Genomic DNA, 22124 nt, shown 5'->3' with positions numbered 1-22124 from the left:
GTATTATAGCAGACATGATTTGGGTTGACTTCAAAGCTTTTATTGTTTTTTTTTCCTCTTGGAAGATTATTCTTATTAATATTTCTCCATTGTTTTTGTTTGATTTGTTCTGTTATGGATTGAATTCAATGCTGGAAAAACAAATTTAATTATTTTGTGCTTACTTTAATCAGGTCTGAATCTGACTTTATAAATTTAATATAATATATACACACCCATCACATGCCTCAACAGACTGCACATGCAGAAAAAGTGCCCAGCTCTACATGCATCCACAGTAGGCACAACACCAGAAAACAAGCCTTAATCTGCTCTCATTTACACAGGCATAAATCAATAGCAATCTCACAGTAGCAAGAATTACACTCATTTAAGACAGATATGTTATGCATGTATATAAACACACACAAACATACTGTTACAGTAGAATTGGAGCTTTATGTCCTCATGTTTCATCACAGGCTGGGGCAACGAGTATTGCTGGCCTCCAGCCAGCAGATCAGGACTCCAGCACTCTACAGGCCTTGCTACCATGGCAATGACATCCCTCTCTACCAGATGGACACCTGCCCACACACATTACCACATAATGGGAAGGGAGAGCATGGCCAGGGAAGGAGCCAAGCATCTGCATATTTCATCTCAGTACACGTGAAGCCATCTTGAGGCTCTGATGCAGACTGCCTGTTCATCTGGTTCATGCAACAGCATAGCAAAAGCTAACAATTCAAACTGTTCTTGCTTTATATCTGCATTTTACTAATGCAGAAGTTGTAAAAGGCTTGAGATTAGCCTTGAATGAAAAGCACGTCACATGGCATGCCTTTATGTCAAGCTTGAGGTCTTCTGATGAAAATTTCAAATAGTAAAATGAAAAATGGAAACATGACTTTCCCCCTTTTGGGTGTTCATGCTCAGCTTTGTAGCCTCTTCTACACTGTCTTTAATTCTGACCTATCTGTATGAGCACAGCTTTCTTGCAACTCCTGGATAAGAATTTCAGAATTCCAAGAAGCTATCAGTGATGTTTTCAGATTGTGAAAATATTCAGATTAATATTCAGCTACATTTTTCAAAGATACCTGCAGCTGTACCAATGGAAATCACTGTACTCAGTTGGTCTATTATCATATTCATACAAGTTATTTGTTTTATAGACTTGAAATCCCTTTGTGGTGGATTTTATTATTTGTTCTTTGTTACATTAGCACTGTTGTGCCCTTGGAAATACCCATGGCACTAGTTTGTGATTTTTTTCCATGTGATCTATTTCAACAAGAGAAAACAATGCTTGCTTGTAGCTCTTAAAAATAATATGGACACAGCTCCTGGTGTACACAGAATTTATACCAAGCAGGTAAAGGGGGAGAAGAAATAACTGAACACTGAGCAAGAGGTTCAGATAAATTACTCAAATTTATGGCTTTAACAAGGGTGTAAAGGAAGTCAGTTACTTGTATTTAGAATCAGCTTCAAAGGGCAACAAAGGTAGTGCTGTGCCCTGCCATGACATTTACCTCTCCTGTAATTTAAACCAAGATACATTCTAGTATTTTTGCATTGAATAGCTGGTAGAGAACAGGCACATAGATCACCGTGATAAAGAGACAGGTATTTTCATTAGGAGATAAGAAATAATTTTTGGAGATAATAAATGCTATGATTGCCACATGAAATTTAAAATCCGCTGTAAACTCACAAACATGGGCTTTTTTCTTTAATGTGGATTGATTATATATGATAATAAAGACTTGTAATAAAGGGCTGTTAATCTGAAAACAATTAAAGGTCCCCTATAGCACTCACTGTTCAATGGCAACTCAGTTTTGAAAATGCAAAGAACATCATAATTAAGAAAAAAATATTTTTGCAGGTTTTTCTAGCTATACCACTGCAATCTTCGCTTCAAAACCCTACTGGAAATCTTCATATTGTGCCAACTTCAATTTAACCACCGCAGACCATTTTCTAGAAATCTTAAAGCCTGCAAACAGAATACTGAATTCAACTGTACAACTACATCAGTTACGTATTTTATGTGCATTTTTATTCTCTAAGTATAAGGAAAATTGGCATTAAAGAAGTGTTAGAAGTTGTGTCATTCAATTCAGGCTTTATTCAATTCAGGGTTTCCTGGTACTTCCTCACAAGGAGCAAGGACTCCTGTAATTGTAATTCAGAGCACAGGAACAACTGATGTTTTCCTCTGCTCAATTTACACCATTAAAAATGGTAAATTTGACTCCACAAAACTCCAAAGCCACTGTAAACAAAGGGCAGCTGAGTTTACCTCTCTGAACTGTAAATGGAAGACATTAGGGAAAAAAATCCTGCCAGGTTAACTCTTAAGACAAAATGCAGTTAATTTCACAGATGAACAAAGTGGCTGAGGCTGAAAGGTGGGATCACCACATCCACCCTTTAGTCAAGCAGGCTCAGCAGCAGCAGGCTGGCCAGGACCATAACTTCTCCATAGAATTCAGCAGTTGCTATGAAAATGTCCCTTCAGGATAAAGAGCCTCAATTTCTGGGAAAAAAAAATAGTAATAACCAATTGATTTAATTCTTTGAAAATTCTACGAACTCTTTAGAGAGAATTCAGTTTTACTGTTGCTTTCATCCTCACTAAATTCTTAGTCTTCCCTTGCTAGATATTATGCAATGCAAACACTATATTTTTATTATTATTAAAAAGCAGCATATTTCTCCATAACTGTTCACTTAAACTCATTGTTACAGAATTTGCTGCCAAAATCCAGATAGACTAGTTTTCTTAATCAGTGATGCTCCCCAGTACAACCTGTCATTTAGCATACATGGTATATTCAAAATAATCTAGACCTAGCTAACCCCTAGGCGTATCTCATTGTTTTACACTGCATAGTCTTAGATTCAGAGATGAAATTGAAAGAAATCTAGATTTTGCACAAGTTTTCTCTTTTGAAAGAACACGAATAGAAATGATGTTGAAAGCTGAAAGTGCATGACATGGGTAAATTTAAAATCACTCTCATTGCAGTTATCACAGGCAGACAGGATTGTATCTAATAATTTTATGCAAGCTCCTGAGTATCTAAATGATGCTACACAGAATCAAGGGACCAATTTTTTCTATACTAAACAAATGTAAAATGAAGCTGAAGAAACACTTTTGCTAAACTACTTGTAGGTGGAAAGTGACCGCTTCTAGCTGAGCTATTGTTAAGTAAGAATTAATGGTCAGAAGAAGCTCTGTATTTCTCAGTACATAACAGCAAAGTGGTTTATTTTCATGTTTGTATCCCCAAAGCAATCAGGATCAGTAATAAGCTTTAAAAGTTAAATCCATTTGTGGTTTTGACAGTCACAGATGGACATTAAAAGGAAAGAAATTAGAATACGCAAGCCAAAGTAATAGGAGGTACTGATAAAGTCAAATGCATAAATACAAGGTACAACTGAAAGGCCACACCCTTTGATATGTGGCTTCAAACAAGACACGGCTATTTAACAGTCTAGAAGTGGCTTAAAGAGCAACTAACCATTTGTCAAAGGACATGAGTCAGTAGAAGAGCAATTGTCTGTTAAGAGGAATAATAATTAAGATGCTATATCCATGACTTCCCTGATACAGATTAAATGGGATAGATACTATGAACAAGAAATTGTACTTTCTGTAGCTTAAAATTCACTTAGACACTTTGCTGTTATACTAACCAAGACGATATTGCCATGGTCTAGTCTAACCTTGCTCATAAATCTTCATCTCCAGCAGAATTTAAAACTACAGATTAGACTTAATAGATATGTCCTTGGCTAGAGCACAAGGAGTTATTTTCAAGGGCATTTCCAAAAATTAATCACCTGTAGAAGCAGAAAAGTTCTTTTTCACTTTTTTGCACCAATTGGGATGTTTGGAATTTGAACATACTACCCTGCAAAACATTATTGTTAGGTAACTCAATTGGATCAGTACTTATCAAAGCTGTGAACTACATGGGTTGGGTTAATGAGACCTGTGTGCGCACACTTTATGTTCTGGTGAACAGACTTTTAACAATTTTCCTAGCGTATACAGAGGATATACCTTGTTGTTTGCAGAGATGTTCCATGTCCATTTCAGGAACATACTTAGGTTTATAGATTTAAAAGGACTAGTAGTGCTGAAAATTGCAAGTTTGGTTCCTTGGAAAACAGTTTGAGTGAATTCAGTCCATCTCTTTGATTCTATTTAATATTTAAACTGCATATCTGTAAATTCTCCTTGTATGATATTAACAAAAACTGTTCTGAACCATACTTCCCATAGAATGGTTTGGGTTGGAAGGGACTTTAAAGCTTATCTAGTTCCAACCCACTGTGATTGGCAGGGACACCTCCCACCAGAACAGGTTGCCCAAAGCCCCATTCAGCCTGACACTGAACACTTCCAGGGATGGGGCATACACAGCTTCTCTGGGCAGCCTGTGCCAGTGCCTCACCACTGTCTGAGCAAATAATTACCTCCTCACGTCTAATCTAAATCTTTCTTCTTTTAATTTAAAGCCATTACACCCCTTGTCTTGTCACTGCCCTCCCTGACAAGAGTCCCTCCCCAGCTTTCCTGTAGGTGCCCTGTAGGTACTGCAAGGCCACTATAAAGTCTCTCTAGAGCCTTCTCTTCTCCAGGCTGAAGAACCTCCACTCCCTCACCCTGTCTTCATAGAAGAGATGGCTCCAGACCATTGATCATATTCATGATCCTCCTCTGGACTCTTTCTAATATGTCATCTCCTAACACATTCCACAGATATGTTTGAACAACTATACAAATATGATAGAGCACACTGAAAAATGTTTTAAATGCATTTTTCTGAAAAAAAAAAAAAAAAAGGCTTTTAAAATGGTGTAAGGGGTTTATAACACAGCTCCAAAGTAACTGCTATTACCTGTGGTAATTTCAAAATACCATGACATGGTCCTCTGTGCTGCTGGTCTTGCTACTGTTGCTGTTTCTAAGGTAACCCACATTCAGCTAGAGACCATATAGTGCAGCTAGCGTCTTTAGAGACCTCAGACCTGTACCTCAAACAGATGAATATTTAATGTGCTATGGGCTAGCTTCAACCCATACAGCAGCATTAAAAAAAACTTCTACAGCAACATCCTCTAATCTCAGAGCCTCTTATGAGCTGTACAAGAATTTCACAAGAAAAAGTCAAGAGCAAGAGCAAATTCTCCCTTCCCTCTTTTAAAAAAAAAAAAGTGAACGTTTTCTTTGATCAGGTATGTGGAGGCTATTCCTCACCAGGAGAAGGAGATGAGTTTTAATGGCAAATAACTGAGGCTGAACAATCAAATTCCACTAGCGTAGGTTTTACCTCTGTCTCACCTCAATTAATTGTTGTATGGGGTACACTAATGATTTACTGGCTTCAAAAGTCTGGTTCTATTTATGTTCATAGACTGGTTAACATAAGCAGCAACTACCTGACAGAAAACCCCTGGAAGTCAGAAATCACTCAACTGACAGCTCTTTGAAGCCCCAAGCTGCATGATCTGCAAGCGTAAATGAATCCATTTGGCCTTCCAAAAAGATGAAACTCAAGTCAGCAAGAAGCATGAAGACCTCACCATGTCATTATTCAACCAAAATGCAATGGTTTGCAAGACCATGTTGGAGGTATGGTCACTTAACTAAAACAGTTCAGACTGATCACATTGAGCACCTTTTAAGAATTGAGAATTTGTTATGCAGAGGAAACCCTGCAAAGTTGTTTTTTTTTTTTTATCTAATTGCTAAGAGTAAAGGCCAGCAGATTCCTCCAAAGACAACAGGATTACAAACAATATTCCCACAGAACGGTATTTCTGGAGACGGAAATAAAGTAGATGCAGACAACGTCCCCAGTAAGAGTCCATATTTTGTAAGTTATTCCAGCATTTTCCAGAACAATCCTGAAAGCAAAGTGGATGTAACTGCACGAAGAGTTCAGAGAAATGGTCACAGTAACTGAAAGTGAATGAAATGATGAAACCTACTGGTTTGCAGCTGGTTTCTCTGCCCATTGTTTCCACAGATTGTAGCCTGCAGGACTGTAAATCCTGTTTATCTTGCAAATACAGTCTGCAAACATTTATATACACAATTCCTACATTTAAAGCTATAGTCAAGCTATACATATTATACAAGATAGAAGAGAATAAAAAGAAATCTGCTGGTAATTATTTAGCAGAGACTTTGTTACTATGGTGATAGGTTTCCTATAAGTACCTTAGTCAGAGACACAGCGACACAGATTTGGCAACATATCTTTATTTTTCAATTATGTTCAGAACTGTACTCTTGTAATGAACTACAGAACTATCTTTATCCCCCTCTAATGCTTTTAAAACAGACCAGAATACCAATAGCATTCCAATAGATTTGACAGGTAGAAAGCAGAAAGATTGTGATTTTTCCTTATGCTTTAAGACACAAATATTAGGCAAATACACTATTGAAAGAAACATCAGTGCTGATCTTTTTACTTGAAGTATACATTAAATGAAATAAAACAAAGGCAAGAGATGGTAATTTTTAATATTGACTAAAACAAGCCCTGATTCTTTGCAATTGCATGCTGTTTTATTACAAATACCTACTGTGACATGGGTACAATATTGTTTTTAAGATCAAACCTCCAGTTAGAGTTCAATACATGGGCCAATAATAAAGGTGAGTTTTGGATTTATAGCAGTGCTCCAGATCTCTAGAGGTTGGGGGAAATCTCCAATTACAGTTGATACTTGCAGTTCGGAGGGCATGTATTACCCCATATGAAGAGAATTTCCACCCAACTTAAAGGTGGCAGCAACCAGTTGAACAGTCACCTCCTATCAGTTACCCAGTTTGCTGTTGGAGCCAGGACAGCGCTCTGAGGCAGGGCTTTTCCCAAGGGATTGACTGGGTTACAGACACACAGCTGCTATTTGTGCTTCTGAACAACTCCCTTCATAAAAATAAAGCAAGCTAGAATCAGAGAGGTAACACTTCTCACCTATCTACCCACTCATCTCCCATCCTCATCAGTCCCTACCCACTTCTGCTTACAGTACCAATTTCAGAAGTTCTCCACCTTCACATTCAAATCCAGACAGGGCCATAAGTTTTATTTATTTTTTAACGGCAGTACCTTCAACACTTGAAAACTCAGTTTCTAGGTAGGATAACAATGAAGAAGGTCATGCCATGATCTAGAAGTTAACTGCATTAACTGCAATAAAGAAAGATACAAGGCAGTACTTTTCAACTTCCATTAGACTACGATTCCCACTCTGTATATTTTGTTAGGGGATTAGCTGACCTTCATTCATTTCTTAGAAAAAAGAAAATCATGGAAAACGGTGAAAGCCGTTCACAGGAAGCATTAAGGCCCTGAGAGGCCCTGAGTACCCTTGGCTGCAGTTGCAATCTCTGGGCTGCCAGGGCAGACCAGCCCTCAGGATCCAACCCTACATTCTAATATTAGACAGGATTAGACTCATGGCATCTACACTCTGCTTTTACTCATCTCATTGAAAGAGACATTTGGCATCAAAAGCAACATACTAGCTGAAGCATGTGCACATCACCATAACAAACTGGCATATGGCTGTTTTCAGATAATCTACATTTGGCATGAGGTGAATAATTTTTCTGAATTCTAGAATCTGACCTTTCTGACACCAAAATGACTGAACTTTGTGCCTGAGTCCTGTAGGAACAGCTTTTCAGGGGAGTAATTATAACCACTGGGGAACAGTTAAAGGTTTTAAATACTGCAACAAATCAGGTTGATCCTCTCCCACAGTCCCCCGATATTTTGCTAAATTCAAAAGAGATGGATATAAATGCACAGTCCTGTTCTCATTGCTTGTAATAAGCTATTCATTTCATCTTCCTTAGTAAAGAAAGCAGTCCTTACACATGTATATGTTTTTTAACCCAAGATGAATAATAATCTGTTACCAATTGTTCATGAGTATGCATGCTAATATCTTGTTGATTTGAGATTATTCCATAATACCGTAAAAGTCAAAACTACACATAGATAGTAGTGAAGGTAGATTAACTGGAAGGGAGGATGGGGGTGAGTAAAAATAGCAACCTCAGGGCTTCTACATCACTCCCCAGCAGGGAGGGGTGGGACCCACTGGAAGTGCTGAGAATCACTCACAGCAATAGGCAGAACAACACACCTAGATTCACTCCAGGTACGTTCTAGCTCTGAAACTTTTATTACCAATCTTGCATTTAAATGCTGGTAACCACAACAGATACATTCGAATGACAAGGCAAACACCTTCCACAGACATAAAGGTCATACCTTAATTAGAGAAAACCATGGCCACAGCAAGCACAGTTTTGCTTTCTCTCCCCAGCTCCCAGCTACATGGTGTGGAAGGCATCAAATGCAGCTGACCTATTTAATATCATCTTCTCACAACTGTCTCTGAATCTTTATCCTTATTGACAAGATTTGTGCAAAGGTTATTACCTAGCATCATTACTGGTGTTTTACTGAAGACTCAAATCTAGGCCTGCTGAGATGGTAGTAATTAGTACCCTTTTCACACCATTTTAGAGAAGCCAAGAACTCAGCTGATACAGCTCAGCTCCTGTTAGAGCTGGCTTTTCCAAACAAGCTTGATGTCACTGGTTTTGGAACATTTGAAACTTTGACTGCTTGGTACATAGAGGATTGTATTTTCCAGGATTCATTTTACCTTTAGAGAAGATTTATTTATTTTACATATCAACATAACTCCTATTATGAAAGGAAGATTTTTAAATCAAAACTATGAAGATGCTCAATGTGACAAAGGCATTGGGAACTTCCCACTTTCTCTTTCCTCCAAACTACAGCCACACTGGATTTCATATTAACAGAGGAGCAATTTTAGTTGGAATTTCTCTTCCCAGCTTGAGAAGAGAATGTAGATCCTCTCACTGAAAGCAGACTCTCAGACAAGCAGCCAGGTCAATGAGCTGTGCTAGTGAACACTGGAAACAGGACCCTCCAGATATGAGCCTGAAGGAAGAGAGGAACATCTCATCCTTTCCTCATCTAATTAAGCAGGGGAAGCGCAGCTCACAGGACAAGGGCCAGCAATAACAGGGAGCACAGCTTGGTGGAAGCATTACTGAGCAGCCAACTCAGGAAACGGCTATGATTTGGAAGCCAGTTTCTCTCAGCTGGACCAAACTGCCTCCACAATCCAGCCCAACTCTCATTCCAGTCAAAGAAATGCATAAACCACTTTGATATCAAGATGCATTTTTTTTCTTTTATCATTTTTCATAGATAGTTTGCAACAAGGCACACTCATTTTTCCCAGAGATGTTCTGGCCAACTGATTTGACCTTTCCTATACTTTGCATCTCAAATTAATTCTCAACAGTAGACAGGTTATTGGTCACAGAAAATACTGTCATTCCTTCTGAAACTATATCCTCGGTACAGTGGCATTTTCTAAAATCCTTTTCTTGCTTATTAAATGCCTCTCTAATAACTCTACAAAAGCATTTCCTAATCACTGGCTGTCATCTGTCATTCCTGCAACACAGAAATGACACGCTCCTATAAAACAATCTTTTGCCTGTCTCAGAAATCTGAAAAAAACTTGGCCATGATTGGTTTGCCCAAGATTTATTCCTTTATTTGATCAAGTCAAAAGCATTATTTTAAGATTTTTTTTTGCCAGTTGAAAGGTTACTTTCCAGAAGTTAAACCTGATACTGTAATTGCAATCTAAATACAATGCACCGCTCCTATCAGTCTTGAAGTTCTGATTCAAATTCAAAAATACATTAAAAATAAATAAAAAATAAAAACAAGCTCTACCAGGCTGCAAAATAATTGTCCATTTTGAAAAATCAGAAAGGAAGAAAGAAATTCCACTGTAGCCAGCCAGTTCATGGCTGCTATAACAATACCAATAGACTGTGATACCAGGGCTTGATAACAGCCATTATTTGTTGGCTACAGCCAGCGTAGATCACTTTGGGAGATCTGTATCAAGACAGCTTGCAGAAGAGTACTAATTAACGGCAGTAAGTGGGAGAGAGAAAGGCAAGAAAACAGGAAGATAAGTACAGGGAAGACCTGGTGTACAGGAAGAGTGTGGGTAGTGGCAAAGGAAAAATAGGAACAAAAGGATAGAGCGAACAAGAATGAACAAATATGTCTGGTCTAACCTTGTTGAAACAGAATTCCAACTGTAACAGGCGACTATTCATCCCTGGAAGTAGGGCCCAGGAAAACTTAGGAAGTTATTCTCTTCTTCCCTACTGCTGATAAAACCTCCAGTACTTTTATTAACCTGCTTACCATACTTTTTATAATGCAAAAGTGATATGAGCACAACATCGGTCCTCAATGGAAAAGCTCTAGATCTTTGTAGAATTGTCATTTCATCCTTCAAACCATCCTTTATATTTTCCTTCATTAACGTTGCCAAGGAGTAATGTGAGTTAAGAAAAAGACAACTGAAGATGTTAAATCTGACTCATTTGAAATCACTAAGGCTATCAGGAAATATTGAAATATCTTCGTCTTTCAGTTAGTCTACAATTCATATAACAGAAAAAGACGACTATGCAGCACAACCAGCTAAATTTAAAACACCGCAGATGGCACACAGATCTTTTACAACCAGCCATGTAGTAAGACTGTGGTCCTGTTAACAAAACTGGACCTTAAAACAAGCTTTAAAAAAATTTCCCCCAATTACAACCCTAATACTGTACTAACTTGTCTTCCTGTATTACATTTTAATATCAAACTTGAAAGCTTGGAACAAAGTGTTTGCTTTTGTCAGGATTTGTCACAAAAAATAAAAACTACTTAAACAACCATAAGATTAACTAAATATAGAATAATAATCTATTTTCTCATTTTATTTCATTTAAAAGTAGTCATTAAAATAATACGAAAGACTGAATTAATAGTCTAGCAATTCAATAAAACAGATTTTCAACATGTAAGTGCGTTATTGAGAGTCCTGATGAATAGCTTTTAAATGAAACAGCTTGTAAATAATCTCTGCTGCATATAATATTGAAGTATTTTTAGCTCATTGTGCTGCATTTAAGTTTTTCTAAACTATCTGCATTGCAACCAACAATAAAACCTCACTATTGCAGCTGTTGCATCATGCACAATATAAACAGCATCTACACACTAATCAATATTGCTACATAGGTGTAAAATTGCATATACCGTTTAGTGAGCCATAGTAAGCCACTTTGTTAGTTAGCACAAGCCCCTCGTCCTCCCTCAACTTTGTTTTTCTTTTGCTTACCCCACATACTCCTCCAGACACCAAGTACCTCAAGTAAGAAGCAATAATTGTTAGTCCTGAAGAATAATGTTAACCTTCCCTTTCATCTCTTGGGTTCCATGCCCCAAGCCACCACATCAGCTACACCCACAGCCCTGCTCAGCCCAGCAGTGAACACAAGCTGGCCCACAATACAGGGCGGCTGGGAAATACAGCGTGGAGCAATGATTCCACCTTACCCAGCTGAGGGACTGCCAAAAGTAACATGCTTGCACCATGCATTCATACAGAACACATGAATTTGTGTGTGCATGCACACATGCAGGCAAGTCTGTTTTCCTGTCAAATCATTTTTTAAACTGTGTACTCGCTAAGCAAACCTGTGTAAACAATCAAATCCCTGAGTGCCAGAAGAGGAAACACCACCCATGTACCAAATGGAAGGAGCTGGGATCCTGCCTGGAATATGCTCAAACCTCCTCCTTACTTCGCTATTTTTATGAGTGCTAATGTGTACAAAAGGAATGAACAATCTGTCGCCTTGGTTCTATGCCTTTTAATGCCCAAAAAACTGCACACAACAACGCAAGCAACCCTTGCCTACCAAATGCTTCAACCCTGTCATTCCCTTGTTTTTCCTTACTGAGCAAGGTAAGAGATGACCAAGAACTAACTCTTACTTGTGCTAGGACAAATCACAGAATTAGTATCAGAACTTCCTCACATAGTGGCTTTTGTGTCAGCCAGCTGTCAGCTATGGAAAAAAGCAAGCTGGCAGGGAGCAGCTAAGCCACTTTCACTCATAACTCCATCCTGAAAACCTGAAGGAACTGCTGTAAGGTTCACTGCAGGAAGCACTCCTGGAACAGCCCTGTCTTCTGGCTTTCCAAGGTCTTGTGACTGCTCATCACAACAAGATTTAGAACATGTCTAGGAAAGCTGACTACACAATTCATTGTCACTCCACCTTTTTTAATAGCTTAAACAATACTCGCACATCAGATCAATTAGGGTCAATAATTTCATGCATATTTGCCATATCTATCAAATGATAGATACAACAAAATGGAAAATACCAAGCAAGGATCACCATGAAAAAGATGGTATTGGAATAAAATTTCACCTATCAGGCCAGTAGACTCTTGTCCTTGTGAGTAGTTTGTTTTTCTAATAGAAAGACTGTTAACTGACTCACTGGAAAATCAAGAGCAGGTAAGTCCGTTCAAGAAAGACAACAAGGATAAGTTTACTAGAATAATAACTTGATAACTTTCTTCTAACTTGATGTATGTGCACTAAATACATACACATCACCAACTGTGTATATAAATACAGTTACATATAAAGTTTATATTTATGTAAAACTAACGCTTGCAGGTATATTTCAGACAAGCTAGGAAAACAGCAAAATTATCTGTTTCTTCCCTTTGGAGGGACAAAACAGCAGGCTACGCAGACTTGACCCTCTCTGTTTTTGGTATCCCAGAAAACTTCATGGACTACCAATGTCATTTTACTGTTCTTTGTATACATTTTTTTCTAAATTCAAGATGCCACACTGTGAGAAATGAACAAAGTGAAGAAGTTTAGGGATGTTCCTTCTAGTTAAACAGGTTAATTTTGCTCCTGTTTCAGTCCAGCAAACTGAAATGTTGATTTAAACATTACTTTGAAAGTCTCTAACCTGATGATGGTTTGAGTCCACATCTAGTCATGATGAAATGAGAGAAGTTAGCTCCCTGATTTCAGTCTAGGAGCTCTTATGAGCAAACAACTGAGGTTATTCTACTTCTCGGGCAAGTTCTCACATTGCTAAGATGACTAAGATGAAGAAACATGCATATTTTTCCCTGCTGTGTCCTTCATGGGTTCAAACCACCCTCATATATGCATCCACTGAAGTGCTTTAAATTCTACTATTTAAACATTTGTTCAGCTTGAATTGTGTTTCACTGAATTTACCATTTTTCATCAAGAATCTGCCTAAAAAAATAGACAAGTCTCCTTCTTTCTACAGAATAATTAGGAGGCAGTTAGCTGAGAAAAAACTGGTTCTTGTGGACAAAGTAAAAAATAAACATTTTTTTAAACTACTTTCTTTTTTTGTTGTTAAGAAAATTATTCAGTTTATCATAACCTTGCGTCACAAGTCTGTATTTACATAGTTTGTATTCCCAGAGATAATGTTATGGTCTCCCAGGTGCCTCTGGTTCAATGCAAGATGTTGGAGAATATTATGAATTATCTCTGCAGTGATTTCACACTGAATTTGCAGTGGTGTGTAGCAAACAGTAAAAATGGAAAAGAGATGTTTCTCTGGAAACACATGATCCCTTATCTCCAATACAGAAAATAAGTAGTAATAGTACTTGTAATATGCTTACAGACAGAACCTTAGGATTAGTAGAGATAAGTCTTTTAACAAAGTAGTTAACTAAGATGGAAAATGGCATTATGTTAAATTCAAAATGAGCATTTTGCCCAGATGGGGGGGGGGGGGGGGAGATCATTAGCAACCTGAAGTTACAATGGAATCTGCAAAAGATAGTATTTAGTAATTGCATTTACTGTAGCTACAGAAACAAATTCTTTTTATGTGATGGTTCTGTGTAGGTACAAAATCCTATTCTGTTTGGTCAATATAGGAAATAGAGCGTTATTCACTGTTTTTGAAGTCTTTGCATCGTATTTACAACCACCACCTTTTCTGAAATAAAGTAAGAAAAATATGAATCAGCTTTTTTCTTCCTTTCCTGTTCTTGTCATATTACCCTTTCCTTTTATTCTTTGCACAGGATCTTTGATTCTTGAGATAGAAAAGATTGTAATGGAAAGATGCAATTACAACGCAAAGAGTTGTTGCACTGTTTCCAGTTTTTCATGTCTAAACATTAGCACTCAAGCTCAGAAGTTATTTTCAAGATAACTCATATTAGCTTTGACAACTCCCTAAGCAGAGGCACAAAACAAAAAGTTAACTAATTCATCTTCAAAGATTAAAGTTAGAGACCATTAACATAGTAATACCACAATCAAAAGCTTGTCACATAAGTCCAGGAAGAACCAGTACTGCATAGAAACCTTAACTGAGTGTGTCTTCAATTTCAAAAGGTTAGTTTTCCTTGAAGCATAGTCTTACCCATCAACTTTGTTTCCAATGTTTAAACACGAGTAATCCAAAATCAGGTTTAGGTTCCATTCCAATCTTATTTGTTTTACTACAATAAAAGTTGTTAGCCAATGCATCTTGCTGCTGCGTGCATAACTTACAGGAAAACTGCTAAGTACTTAGTAACAATTTCTCATTATTGCTAGATATTAACACAGGTTCAGATTAAGTCCTATTTAACAACACAAAATTTATCAACCCTCTTTATACATTCTTATTTACAACCTTAAGTACTCATGAGCAAGTACAGATGCCCAGGAGAGTGCATTTCAAGACAACCAATTGTTTAAGGGCTAATGTTTTCCTTCTGTTCCTCTTTCAACATTTCATGTTGCTTTCCAACTAAGAAACATTTTACAAACAGACAGGAGCAGCTCAGACACAAGTTTTTTACTTAATCCACTTTGCATTTCCTACAAGTTCACTGAAAACTAACTGATAGGAGCTTTGAATCAAAACTCTGAGGTTATGGTAAATTTATTTTTTTTAATTCACCCATGGCATAGAGATGCTCTCATGAGACTAACAGGATTGCTGAGTACATGGTGCTCTGTTAAAGCAAACAAACATTACAGATGAATGGTTTATTAAAAGTTACTGTCTTTGCTATCTGGCTAGTCCTTTGATCCATGCAGTAGTAGGCATTTAGTTCTGATTGTGTTTTCTAGCCAGTGACATCCACCAGAATTAGGCTAATTCAGGAAGATGCAGGATGAACTAGATAGTCATTTATGGAAGGAGAAGCCAGAAGATGACAATACAAGAAAGAAAAAATAAATGTTCTCCTTTAGGCTTCCCAAATCAGTGAAGCAGAAGGGGTAATCCACAACAGCAATCCACAAACACAAGCTAAGGAAAACAGAGAATGTTTGCTACAAGTGTGAACAAAAAAAAATGAAACTGCAAGAATGCTTCGGGTATTCTGAAAAGTAAGTACCTCGCAATATCACATCATTGTGATTGAAAACCATAATGAAGTGCCTCTCTGGTGCCAATAATAAGTTCTGGGCTGAGGTTTTGTGCTGGGTCTGTGCTGTGGTGGGTTTAAACCACCACAGGTTTAAGCAGAGTGGGGGTCAGTACCTTAGCCTTCCACACCCAAGTATGTGTCCTCCTCTACTGTTTCTCCTTCCAGGGAAAAATTTTCAAATGCTTGTACTTCTACAAGTAGTGGACTTCGACAGTTGAGAACCCCTTTTTAAACTTTTTAACATTTCTCTTGTATATAAGAAACTGAGGTACCTGTAGCTTAAGTTACCCAAGATCTTATAAGAAGCTCAGGAAGAGATGATCACTCAGCTTTCAGCCCATCATATTAGATGTAAGTTCAGATTTTACTATATGCATGTGATCACAGAACAAATATAAAACCTACTTGATGCTGACAAAAAGGCAATCCACAGCAAGCAGACTCCTATTATCAGCCTATACTGGAAATAAATCTATTTTAAACTGGACACTGCTTTCCATTAGGCTTATTTTAATATGGCTTTAGTCAGACTGGGATTTGTGAAGTGAAATCTAGCTTCCCATTGATGGAACGAGGCTCAGAAATTCTAGTGAGTGATAAACCAAGTTCTGTAAGGCTCAGATCCACGTTATATATATGTATGTGTGTGTGTGTGTATGTGTGTGTATATATATATATATATATATAAAAGAAAGAAAGAAAGAACACAAGAGTTTGGAGAATGGTGCTATCAGAAAACCAACACAATATTATACTGCTTTGTGTTTTGTTGGGTACTTCCTTCCTCTAATGAAATTAAATTTTGATGGCTGAAACAGAAGCAAATCAAGGCAGAAAACCAAATGTCTTCCATTCAGCTTTTAAGGGTAATGAAAGCCCTCAGGAGCCTGAATTTTCTTTGTTATTGAAGTATATGCAATTCACAGAAGCCCACAATGACAATAAAAATACATGTAACCTGGAAATGTAACTTGGAATATTGTTTGGGAAAATTACAGACAAAAGTTTAAAGAAAAAACTTCTCCTACCTGCAGCATAAAATGTCACAGGAAAAGGGGAAGTAAATATTATTTAAAAGGGTGATTATTATTAAAAATACTCTGAGGCCTTTCCTGATGGTTACATAAGTACTGTAAAAGCAAGATGTTCTTGGCAATCAGAATAGCTTCACTATGCTTGCTACACTGGTTTCATTAACTATTACATCATGCTTAATTTTCATAATTGGCTTCAACTTCACTTTATAAGCCAGTCTAATTTAGTTTTTATGCATATTTCAATTTAATACAGTGTGTTCTCCACTGCAAACCCTTCATGGGCCACATATTCATCCTGCACTAACTCATTTAGAGCTTTCCCTAAGAGCAAAACTAAAAGGACAAAGACCACGGTGTCTAGGAAATGACCTTTTCTTTCAGCTCTGACAGCAAAAACTCATCCATGCAGATCCGACTAGCAAATCCTTCTCTTCTTGTGCACCCGACACACAGGGACACACTCCCAACAAAACACAGCTTCTAAGAGCTGTTTTTTTTTTTTTTTTGACATGATTCTTTTACTTGTATAAGTCCCTCTACTAATCCCCTTTTGTTTGCACAGAAGAAAGTTTTTAGCCTTAACCTTCTTGGCTTCTCTGGCTATTTTAAAGTACATTTTTTCTTTCATCCAGATCCACAGTTCAGGATTATCAATAAAACTTCTGGGGACTTCGGATTTGGCACCTGCTACGCTGCAGTAACATCAGGCTCCATAGTTCCGGCAGCCATTTCTCCCATGACAAATCCTGCTTTGCATCCCCCAGTTCTGCTCTTTGGCTGCAGCGTACCCTCCACGTTCCCGTCTGCTCCATTCTCCTGACTCACATCTCCTCCAGATCTCATTTTATGCTGACAACTGTGAGGATGGGCTAACAAAGGTCATTCTTTCTTTTATGTACCTTTCTTTCTACATGTTCCACTTTTACCGAGTAAATTCAGAGTGTTTACTGATGTAATATATCCACTTCTCACCTTTTTTCTCATCTCTACTTGTTATATCCTGTTTCCAAATGTCTAAAATTAGAGTGATATCTCCTGAGGGAAGAGCATACTTTGTTATTTGAAGCCTGACAACTTTTGTAGCACAGCTTTTACAGATACAATATTAAATATAACACTAACATATATAATACGTGAAAACCTAACACCAACGTAATAGAGCTCAGCACACCGTTCACACTGATTGCTTTTCGGAGCAGAAGTGCACTTTAAAGGAAGGCAGTGACCTAGAAAGGGAGGCATTATTTGGATAGCTTTGTTATCCACTCAGCTTTAAACCTTACTCACTTTAAAGACACAGATGCCATCTATGCTGGGGAAATGTTTACATCGCTAACGCGATTAAGCTCAGTAGTTATTCAGCATTAAAGTCTCAGTGTAACCGGGCCTCCAGCTGCTGCTCAATAACATAATGGGTACCTGGCCACTGCTTCAGGGCCCTGCAGAACATGTGCTGGAAGGAGCTGTGGGACCTTAAGGAGCAGTTCCCACACACCCCTCCTCATCCAAGCAGTCCAGGATCTGACTAAGTTAACCAAATACAGAACAAACATCTGTCTTTAGAAATTAGATTCATCATGAGCTCTTGGACCTTTTATAATTTTTTTAAGCTGAAAAATCGTCAATAGTTTATTGGCTTCTGTGAAGTATTCAAATATATAAAAACAGGAAGCCTGTAATGATTAAAATTACATTATGTATCAACTTCCACAAAGAACGATCATAGATTCTTAGACTGAATACAATCCAGCCACAACAATTTAATGTTCTCCAGTAATCCTCTAAATCTTAGATTTGTACATCATGCAACCCACAGCACTTCCCAAATCGTTCTGAAAATAAATAGGTCAGTCATCTATCTGTTAATATGATATTATAGGGCTCAGATTAGGGCGGGGACCTTGGGATACTGGCCACAGAGTCACTCTCAGTCCTAAGCCAATAACCCACTGGCAGCAGTGCATGCACCTGCCTGAGCTGGCACCAGAAGCCTGGCCACAGAGCTGGGGCTGGCCTCAGAGCACCGAGTGACCATCCTGCTCTGTCACCAGAATCCTATACCTGACAGAAAACTTGGGGACGTTTCATCATGTCCTGTGATTTGGCCACTCATGGAAATAACAAAAGGAAGTTTAAAATTTGGTGACTGAACGCCTCTCCTGGGATTTCTACTTCACCAGTTTTTGTTTCAATACAACTATTTCACAAACAGTTGTAAGGGATGTTTTGAACAGGCAAGGGACACAGTATGGATCCAGACCTCCCCTCTCCCCCGTACTAATCAAAGTAAACATCACTCACCAGCATAAACAGCTTTAGGTTCAGGGCCTACAAATGGTCCAGAGAACTACAAACAGTTCTTGAGCTGCCACTGTGGTCTACTTTCAGCTTTGAACTATTTCCCAGGCCAAGATATTTTCTTCCCTCTTCTGAAATACCAACTAACCAAAGTTTTGAAAATGAAGATCTACCAAGCAAGAGAGACCCAGAGCAGTTTTGTCATTTTTTTTTGACCTTTTTCAGTCAAGCCTTCATAATGCCTAAAGCCCTTCAGTCAGTACGTGCTCTGTTGTGCTCATCTCAGAGGTAAGGGTGCCTAGAGGGAATGGCAGACAACATTGGAGCCAAAAAGGTTTTAAATCAACAAAACTTATGTGTTAGATTGATGCTATAGGAGTCATTTGAAACTCCCAGAGAATCCTGTTCCCAGTACCAGCCCCCACACCAAAGGGGCTTAAATTTCCCTGAGAAATTTAAGTACTTAAGTAATTTATAGGTACAAACATTTTGGTCTGGATCCAGTTCAGCAGAGCAGCAATTCCTCAATCTGAGTTAAGTGGGTTCCCACTCAGCTTTCTCATCACTAGCAGACTTACCTCATTGTGGCTTTAACACAGCAGGAGCTTCCTGTCCTAGATCTTACTAAAGCAAGCTTTATTCTGACAGTATTTATGCCACTTTTGCAGGAGTTGACATTCAGCCATTCCAGCACATCAGATACCAAAAGGATGCCTTCAACAAGGAACTTAAAGGCTTGAAAGTCTCTTTTACGCGCTGAGGTACTATAGGTTTAGTGTATTTTATATTTCTTCCACACTGTAGTTATCCTCTTGGCAATAGTGGACATTTTCTTCCTGATCAGTTTTTTGTCGTCTCCAGATACATGGATGGACTTTATGAGTCAATTATTTCTTGGGCCTATTATACAACTTGTTACACCGTGCAGTGCTATAGTTCAGTATCTATGGGAGTTTTTGCTTGTCTTAAGAAGAGTTAAGCAAGTTCTAAAACACAATCAGGTAGCAAGGTGTTCTCCGCCAAGCTCACAGACAAGCTCAGAGCTGGCTTTCCCACATCGCCCTACATGTACTGCAGGGAGCCCCGACCTGATTATCCTTCTGTTATTTCACTCTTAGCTTCTCTAAAGCTGTTGTGGTTTAGCCCGGCTGGCAGTCAAACACCACACAGCCGTTCGCTCACCCTCCCCCCTCCCTCTCTGGGATGGGGGAGAGAAACGGGAAAGTGAAGCCTGTGAGTTGAGATAAAGACAGTTTATTAAGACAGGGAAAAGAATAACAACAACAACAACAATAATAATAATAATAGTATTAATAGTAATAATGTGTACGAAATAAGTGATGCACAATGCAATTGCTCACCACCCGTTGACCGATGCCCAGCCTATCCCCGAGCAGCGGCCCCCCCCCCCTCCACCCCAGCTAGCCACCCCTATATATTGTTCAGCATGACGTCAGATGGTATGGAATACCCCTTTGGCCAGTTTGGGTCAGCTGTCCTGGGTCTGTCCCCTCCCAGCTCCTGCTGCATCCCTAGCCTGCTCGCTAGCAGGACAGAGAGAGGCTGAAAAGTCCTTGGCTTGGTGTAAGCACTGCTCTACAACAATTAAAACATCAGCATGTTATCAGCGCTCTTCTCATTCTAATCCAAAACATAGCACCCTGCCAGCTACTAGGAGGAAAATTAACTCTGTCCTAACTGAAACCAGGACAAAAGCTAATGCAACAAATGAACCAAGCAGTGGATAAAGCTGCTAAGTGGGGTTAGGAGCAATCTGAAAATTTTTTTCAAGCAGTAAAATTGAGTACAAGCATCTAAAGGCTGGTGTGCACACTTAGGTAGTGTATCAACCTTTAGACCATTTTAACAAAGGCAAAGGTAGATTCTCCAAAGGTTGGAAGGCACAAAAGAGCAGTTTACCTTACAACACCTGCTTACTTGAAAAGGATGCAGAGATGAGGCTGGGTGAAGTCTTTCAGTCCAGGTTTTCCTCTCAAATCAGAAAACCAAAAGAGCATAGAAGGAACAACAGAATTTGGAAATGTGGTGACAAAGAAAGTTTTAACAGATTTGTTTCCATAGTGTCCAATTGTCTACATGTTTTTAAAGACAAAAAGCTCTTGGTATTTTCTAACAAAGCATTTCAGTTTTTCATTAATTTTGTACCCTTTATTTGAAACTACATCACACTGATTTTAAAGCAATAAAAGCTCCATCTACAATTCATTAGATCTATCAATACACCAATATTATGAAACTACCATTTGCAAATAAAATGCTCCATTCAATGCCAAACACTTTTTCTACTGTCTCAAATGTCTAAATGCATGTTTTGAGTTTTGTCAACCCAAAGAGATATCTTTGCCCATTTTCAGTATTGTGTAAGTTAATTTTAAAAACTGTGCTACAATCATTTGATTTATATCAACATTTTTTGTAAAGGAGAGACTTCTACACAAATTTTTCATTTTTCTAAATACCCAGCATAGACCTGACACACTATTGTTTAAAAAATGTAAATACCTGCCTTAGCCTTAGTGTTGATAGAAGTAAGAATCCAGCATGACAAAACCCACAAGCTGGTAGATGGACTGATTCACTTGTGCTGGGGTACTTCTATAGTGCTATGGTTATACCATCCTCTTCTTTATCATTGATAATGTCAAAACCACAGAACTGCAGAGTTTTAAAACTAAGCAATTTTAGTTTATAAAACAAGAACTATGCAATTATATGAAGTTTAAATTTATACAAGTTATTGTGTTACAGTTTAAGGTACAGTTTAAATATATTTCAATACATTTTAGAACGTATTATATAAGTACACGATACATACATGATATATGATAAATAAAGCTATAACATGCTGCTCAAAAACCATTACCTAGAAAGTACAGAGAAACTTAATGAAATGTTCCTACTTAAAATAAGAGGACTACTTAGCTATTACTTAGAAAATAACTATTTAGAATTATTGTCTCAGTTCCTCCTTTGGGTCAAGAAGCAAGGGAAGTTCTCCATCTGATGACTGACCTTGTGTCACTGAATAAATTTCAGAAAAAAAGGGGAACAATTTCCCAGCTATTGAGAAATATTCACTTACAGACACACTGCATGGCTTAATTAATGTTTTATGAACTACCCACTGTTACTCACTTTGCAATAGAATTGCACACACCTCCATGAACACCCCTACAATAAAAAGTTACACAGCAGAGATTGCCTAAACAAAATCAGTTCAGCCTTGCTTGCATTGTTATACAATCTTTATTATATGATCTTACTCCCCCCCACCCGGAAGTCTTCTTATGCTACCCAATGCACTGAAAAAAAGGAACTCACCTAATAAGCAGTTTGAATAACAGGGAAAAATAGTGTCAGTGACTAC

The 22124-nt window shown here is 38.1% G+C and overlaps 1 protein-coding gene and 1 long non-coding RNA gene across 10 annotated transcripts in view; both read right to left on the bottom strand.

Annotated features, from left to right (window-relative positions):
- GRID1 (glutamate ionotropic receptor delta type subunit 1) overlaps positions 1–22124 on the bottom strand; it is a 597690-nt gene that overhangs the window by 369499 nt on the left and 206067 nt on the right. The window lies entirely within an intron of this gene.
- LOC121073008 lies at positions 1898–21327 on the bottom strand. The gene is made up of 3 exons (XR_005821465.1): positions 21313–21327; positions 20657–20728; positions 1898–2527 (listed from the first exon to the last, which is right to left on the bottom strand). It is a non-coding gene; the product is annotated as an uncharacterized LOC121073008 (long non-coding RNA).

This window comes from Cygnus olor, chromosome 7 (genome assembly GCF_009769625.2).
Source record: "Cygnus olor isolate bCygOlo1 chromosome 7, bCygOlo1.pri.v2, whole genome shotgun sequence".
Classification (NCBI taxonomy): domain Eukaryota; kingdom Metazoa; phylum Chordata; class Aves; order Anseriformes; family Anatidae; genus Cygnus; species Cygnus olor.
Note: the sequence above shows the minus strand (reverse complement) of the source record. Positions and strands in the feature narration are given on the sequence as shown.